General features: G+C 36.6%; 1 long non-coding RNA gene across 1 annotated transcript; it reads left to right on the forward strand.

Moving 5' to 3' along the window:
- Nucleotides 1-1,640: 1,640 nt before the first annotated feature.
- LOC121236810 lies at nt 1,641-2,419 on the forward strand. Its single transcript, XR_005934814.1, has 2 exons — nt 1,641-1,864; nt 2,156-2,419. It is a non-coding gene; the product is annotated as an uncharacterized LOC121236810 (long non-coding RNA).
- Nucleotides 2,420-7,593: the final 5,174 nt, after the last annotated feature.

The raw sequence follows: 7,593 nt of genomic DNA on the forward strand, positions 1-7,593 counted from the left end.
AGTTGTATGTTCCATCTCTATTCTTTCATTTGGTGTTTGTATATAAACAGAGTTGATCTTGTGAATAACTAATCAATGAGAATCAGTTTCTTCTCTTCATCTTCTTTCCGAGATAAAACTTGGTTTTATTAACATGGCATAAGAGTATGCTTAGTTCTTTCAAGGCATCCACTTTCATTTCCGTAAGATCAAACGGTGGAAAGGAAGATATTGATCTCAGGGGAAAAGATAATTGAATTGTAAGCTATAAGACTAACAAATAAAAAGTTTTATGGGAAAGGATATGAACCTGGACATATTTACTTGCCACTGAGACAATATGCACATTCTTTGGCCCAGCAAAAGCCAGAAAAAAAGTGGTCGGTGAAGTCGCTGAAGAAATGGACGGAGAAGGAGACTTCGTTGGTGGCGCCGACGTCGTTGGCTTCGGCGAGGGAGCAGGCGCATTATCTTCTTGTATCAAGCCAGAGCTTGAGACACATAGCGAACATGTAAAGTATAAGAAGCCTATGCATCTTCGGAAATTGAAGCATGAAGATAATCGATCCCTGTGCTTGCGTGTTGTGTTTAAATATGATTGTCTTGCGATGAATATGCGAGTTTCTGAGAGATTTTAAGAATTATATAAAGAGAGAAGAGTTCGAAACTAAACGTTGCGATCTTCAGAATATTTGCAAAAGGTCACATGCGAAATAAACGGTGCTATCTCAACCACAGATAACAAACGGTTACTTCTCATCATTTCAACTGCAAATAATAAACGGTTGCGTGAATAAGTTTGTTCTCACACTTTTTTTTTTTTTTTTAACAGAAGTTTGTCTTCACAATTTTTTATTCAAAGCATTGGCCCTGTTTTTTAATTAATTACGAAAATACTATACCTTTTGTTTATGTTGCCTCTTTTCCATATCTTAGGTGTTAAAACGAAACGTAAAACAATTTTCATTTTATAATTTCAGTAAGCTTTTTCATCTGCACCACAGGAAAAAAAGCCAAGTGGCATGGTCGAAATCCAAATGCAAAAAGCAGAACTCGGGTTTTGTCGTACTTTCTAATACAATCGGATGACACCGCTTTTGAGGGACAACCCATTGCACGGTTTGCAACTTACCGCCTGACTTTGCATTAATTTAATGGTCTGCAGGTTTGTGGCGTACAAATGGAACTCGGCTTTGCAGATAAATCGAATATTGCGGACTGAATGCCGGGTAAGCAATTAAAACTTGACTTTTCTATAATTAAATAGATATCAGGTACTTATTCTGGCCTCTTCAGTCGTTTTTTGTTGAACATGAAGAGTAATAAAAAAAGGACAAGATCAGCCAAGTCAGATTAAGGTTCGACTTTATGCACAAGAAATTTGAGGATCTTCTCAGTCGTTGTTGGCTTTAGGTGAACGTCAAATGAGGCAAATGTATTCATTGGACAGCAACTGGCTTCTTATATATTGATCTCTATTTAATAATATTGGTAATTTCCACCACAATTTCCTGCATAGATCGAACTCGTCGATCCGTTTATGATCACACAGATTCCAACCTTGACTTCTTAAGTATGTATAATATATTATATATATGGCTCAAAGTCCAGCTTGCCATTGGCTTCCAAGACCAATTCCAAATTAACTTGATTTCTTAAGCGCTATTTAAAGGAGAAGGTACCTTTATAGTTTCCCTAATATTCCTAATTAAAATGGTTAATTGCAAGGTTTCGAGTACTATCAGTACCATTGTATTTTACTTGATTGTATTTATGATCCTTGCAGAGGATCATGTAATTTCTATCCGAGAAATATCCAACCACAACAAATTATCTGCTTTCCGAGAAATCACCGGAGTTGTTGATGATCATCACCAGTACTACGGTATGTAATTTTAGTATCATGCTAATTATAAACCTCATCATGTTTAGCCTATTTCAATTTTTGTTTTCTTTTTAGAAAAATCATACTCTTTTTAACTTATGAGAGCTCTGTGAACAAATTTATATGGAAGTGATGTCCTATAAATATATATATATATATATATAATATATATATTTTTTTTTTCTAAAAGGCAGACACTTTTAATTTAGTAGAGCACTGGCTGGGAAATAAAACTTTGAAGAATCAATAACAGTACTAAGAAGTTGATTAACTAATCTGGCCTCATCGCAGAAGAGAAGATTGTAAATCATGGCATGATAAGTATCTGGAGGAGTTTAAAAGGGCACGGCTCACCTGACGATGGGATGGGAAACACTCCAGCTGGTGGCATATAGATGCAGGAAGAAGCTGCATGGTTTCATTTTCATCTACAAAACTGATCTGTTCCATTTATTTTGATGCATATACAATCAAGAAAATTCAATGTATTTAGAATTTTGAAAGATTGTATGTACGTACCTTTCTTAAGCAATGATTCCTGCATTATGGGGTTCCGCGCTTCGCGAGGCGTTTAATGATGCGTCTGTTTCCAACTTATGCGTTCCAACTTTCAGCTAGTAAAATAAGGTATCATATAATTAAGGGTTCAGAGCTGAACCCTAGCTAGGTTGTGTGTGTATATATATATATATATATATATATATATATATTTGTGGTTATAAGAAAATCTAGCTGGTTCAATGTCGTTAGCTCTGATCAGCAATAAAATGACCTGAGTTTAAATGCTTGTTTAATGTTTTAACAGATTTTCAAAATACCTAAACATATGGCCGTATGTTGAAAGAGGAAAGAAGATTTAAGTGTTTAAACCCTTTTTTTATTTTTGATACAGGGGTAGGGCCGGGGTTCGAACCTATAGTTCATGATCTCCTAGTATTCGGAGACCAAGCCTTATGTCATCTGGTCCAAAAGACCTCGACTAGTGTTCCAAACCCTTAAATTTCTAAGTTCCATAGCATTGATTGATGCTTAACATTCAAGTTATTTTAAACTTAGGGGCGTTTCTCTAGCTTGCTAGTAGTAGTAGAAGAGTCAGGAATTCATCTGATCTCTGGAAAGGAAAACTAAGATCATTATAATATATTAAAACCCATTCATTGTTGATTTTTGAAAAATACATTTTTAGGCTTTTAGAAATTTTTTTGTCAAACTTTAGAGTTCTATATAGATATCGATTTTATTTAAAATTCGGGCTAAAACCTTTAGTTTAAAATAAAAAAAAAAAAAAAAAAAAAACCCTGCATATAATTTGTATTCGAAGTTTCATTTGGATCGACATAAAGTGAACTTTTCAAATATATTATAACTTGGGGCTATTTTGAAATTTTTCTAAGACTAAAAAAGCTTTTAATTCAATTTTAAGGACATCAGGAGGTAAGTATTTCATCTTGAGAAACCTAGCACGCTACTAATGTGGAAACTTTACACATTAATTATGTTAAAAGATTATTGATGTTCTCATTTTTTTTTTTTTAATTTATAATAGGTTTCACTATAAATGATGTGTTAATTCGCCGACTTATATGTAGCAAAACTCTTTTACCTTTTATTAGATTTTGGAGGCCGGGGTCAGGAGTTAGTTTAAAATCTGAGGGACTACTCTTCTGTAGAAACATTCGGGGATGAGGGAGTTTTTCCTCTTCTTAATTTTTTTTTTTTTTTTTTTTTTTTTTTTTTGAAATTTTTTTTGTATTTTAAGGATAAGAATATTTCTTTCTAGGGGTATACAGGCCCACAGGGGCTGGAGCACTTATAGCTACGCCCCGATATTCATTTCTCACTTGAATGAATAAGGCAGCTCAACAATAGCAAATCTCTTGCTTTGAAAATTTTATATAAATATATATATATATATATATATATATATTAATTAGTGACACTTTTATTAACTTTTGAATTGGTTGGCCTTAAAAAAAATAAAAATAAATAAATAAATGGTTGGCCTAAATCTATTTCACCTATAAGGAATTGAGAAATTATATTTATAATTCTAAAATATACGAGCTTTGTGCAGTACTCTTTATCAAAAAATTGGTTAAATATTTCTATAAAAAATTTATTTTTTAATAATAGATTTTTTTTTAAAAAAAATATACACAAAATTTAAACACCTTAAAAAATTGTAACTAACATTGTTATTCCTTGAAAAGTGGGTCTCCTTTCTCATAAAAAATAGTGCTACATGTAGTTATAATTTTCACTTATATTTTTATTTACAAGATTCATTTTATTAATTTTTTTTTTTAAATTTAAATTTTAAATTTTAAACTTTTTAATTTTCAGAAGTAATTTTTTTTATAAGTTTTGCTTAAATAAAAATAGCATTTTTTTTCTCACAAAACCAGGAGAAATAGTCCGGCAGACTTTTTAATGTAAATCCCCATCTACCACCGCCAATCATCGAGAAAATGTCGTTTACAAACACGTACAATATTTTCGCAAGTATCTATTACACAAGTCGCATTATAAACTCATTATCCTTTTTTTTCACGACTTTTGTCACCGATTCATGATCAATTATGCCCTACGCGTACGTACAACTAGACTACGTGCATTTATTTAGGGCAATGCTACTCTACTGCTCAGCATTTATCATTGGACGTGCCGCCCAGTCTTTTTTTTTTTTTTTTTTTGCTTTTTTCTTTTCACATTTTTTTAATACATTTAAACATTTTTAAAAAATAAAAAAAATAAAAAATACACCAATACACTTAAAAACATTTCCTTAATCATTAAGTTAAAAAAAAATTTGCCAAGCGGTCAGAGGTAGCGGTCAAGTTGAGGCGGCATACTAGTGTTTTCCTTTATTTAAAGGGTAATGCTATGGACCCTGCTCATTCATTCCGTTTTCTCTTTCCGTTTGTCGTGACCCCTAGAATCACACATTGCCTCCCAACCCATCGACTTGGTCTCCTTCACTTCCCGTTTGACACGTGATTTTTTTTTTTGAAACACATCCCCCCCGCCCGAGCTTCGTCTCCTTCTGCCCTAAGTCGACGCCCTCCAGCCCCATCCGGTTCGCCGTCTCCAGCCCCATGAGTTCGTCTCCCCTCTCCTCCATCTTCGACCGAATCTCCAAGCTAAATTAATTTTTTTTTTCACTCAATTTCCCCTACACCCACTAGCCAATCTCTACAATTTTTTTTTCTCTAGAATTTTTTTGGTCTTCTCATTTCGTCTCTATGTCTGAGCAATTTTGCAAATGTAGTTTTGTTTGTGACTGAGACTCATTGTTGAGTTTTGTTATAGACTAATGAAGTGACTTTCATAGCACCAAGTGCTCAACAAAATGCACATTAGAATTTGCATGAATGTATTAGAGGATTCAAAGACATTGGCAGATCCATGCTTTGTCTGTTTGTGATTGTAAAATTGTGGGTTGAGTAGCATGTTCCACATGTAAAATTGTGCTTTGGCTTCCTCATGTTTGACTATTTGTATATTACAAATGTGGCGCCCCCAATCCCCCTTATAAAAATACACAGGGATCGAGACGCCAGGATGGTGACAACACGGTCACGCATCCCAACGAAGTGCCAGTGTGTGTGCATGCAACAGTGTTCAAATAAAATAACGCAGCGGATAGTCAACTAAGTACCAGAATTTAATTGCAATCAAACATCAGTAAAGATTTAAATAGCAGTTATACAGTCATCCATAAAATAATTTACAATAGTTTAAAAGCTACAAACGAGTGATCCCAGATCACTCCTCAGGCGGAGCCGCCTCCTCAGGCTCGCCCTCCTCCTCCTCATCAGCATCAAAATCTGCGACACCACAAAATGGTCTCGCAGGTAAGTATAACCCAAACAACAACGTAATACAAAATGCATTAAATGCAACTAACATGCATGCACATGAAAACATGCATTTTTCCACAAAACATCATTTTTCCGAAAATGATAAATTTCCAACACACACCAAAATCTCATTTTGATCCAAATTATCCGTAAAACATTTTCCCAGAAAATGATTTACCCAAAAAAATCAACTCGCACTATTTTCCCAGAAAATAGTGCATTAATACCAAATGCACCATGCATTATTTCCATATGCACCATGGTCTCCCCTATGGACCATCCGCACGTCCTGGCTTCGCAGCGGTGCTCAGTTCCGCGCCCAGCGCGTACATGGCCAAGCACTCACACTACGCAACGAGCGATGCCCAGTTCCGTGCCCAGCGCGTACGTGGCCAGACATCCTCTAGTCCTCGCCAGCAGAAGGACCACGGAGTCGGCACGAGACCATCTCGTCCGAACCCATTGTCGCCCGGCGACAATCCAGGGGACGTTACTCAGTATATTCCGCTCCCGAGTAACCAGAGGAGCTCCACCGAGTTAATGCCCCATCTCGGCTTGGGGTCGTGATACACACGCACCAAAAATATTAACACACAAAATCATAGCTTTTCAAAGCACATCAACATGAATGCAATACACGAAAACCCAGTTTTCTTTTTACAAACATGATCATGCATGAAATGATGAAATGCACATGTACCAACACAACATCCAAACCAACAAATACCAATCCAATCAAATCCAACCAAACAACTCCAATCACAAATCCATCCAACCCCCGAACTCCTCGGACTCAGTCCGGCATGCCAAAAAAACACAGTGAAATGGGTTAGTGCAAAAATACATTTAAATTACGAAAATTCTTTGGAGAAATACTTACAGTGCAATATAATAATTTTCCGAGGATCGCGAAGTTGAAAAAGGCGACGTTTGAGCAACACCACAGTGTAAAATACACTGTGGCCGTGGGTCACAATTACCAACTTTTCAACGAGGACAAACGAAGACCCAAGATTGATAGGGTAGGGCCTAGGGAGGTCGGTGAAGCTAGTGGTGGTGGTGGTTTGCCGTGGGTGGCGGCGCAAGGAGTGGTTTTAGGCCAAAAAAGTGCAAATCGGAGATGGACTTGGTGGGGCTTCACCGGTGACGGATCGGAGCTGGGGTTGGGTCCAATGGGTTGCCAAGAGGCCGGGGATGAAGTGGTAGGAAGATGGTGGCCGGAGGTGGCGCGACGGCGGCGAAATGGAGGAAAGTGTGCCGCGGCGTCGTGGGTTTCGTGGGCTTCGTGGAGGCTAACGGCAGCACGAACGGCGGTGATATTGGTGGGGTAGGACGGCCGGCGGCTGGGGAGTCTAATGGGCTGGGCGGTGACGACCACCGCCGGCGGACGGCGGCGCTGGGAGTGGACGATGGAACGGGCGGAGGAGAGGAGAGGAGAGAGAGAGATCGCGAGGGAGAGGAAAAAAATAAGGAGAAAAAGAAAAAAGAGGAAAAGAAAAGGAGAGGAAAGAAAAAGAGGGAAAAAGAAATGAGGTCCAATCCTCATAACTTGGGTCACAAAAATGATCCAACGGAAACGATTTTAAAACCACAAGTTAAATAAAATAATTTAAACGTAATGGTAAAGTCAAATTGAAATAATTAAATCCCACGGTAATTAATTTAAATATTAAAAGTAATTTAAATGCATAATAATAAATAAATATTTGGAAAGCACATAAAAATAATTTTCACCAAATAAAAATCATAGAAATAAACTCACTAAAATCCGACCAATTTTAAAATAAGAGAAATTATTTTAATTACATAAAAATAATTCCTTCAGTAAAAATACACTAAAATACGGGGTGTTACATCCTCCCCCCCTTA

The sequence above is a fragment of the Juglans microcarpa x Juglans regia genome, chromosome 6S (genome assembly GCF_004785595.1).
Source record: "Juglans microcarpa x Juglans regia isolate MS1-56 chromosome 6S, Jm3101_v1.0, whole genome shotgun sequence".
NCBI classification, from domain to species: Eukaryota; Viridiplantae; Streptophyta; class Magnoliopsida; order Fagales; family Juglandaceae; genus Juglans; species Juglans microcarpa x Juglans regia.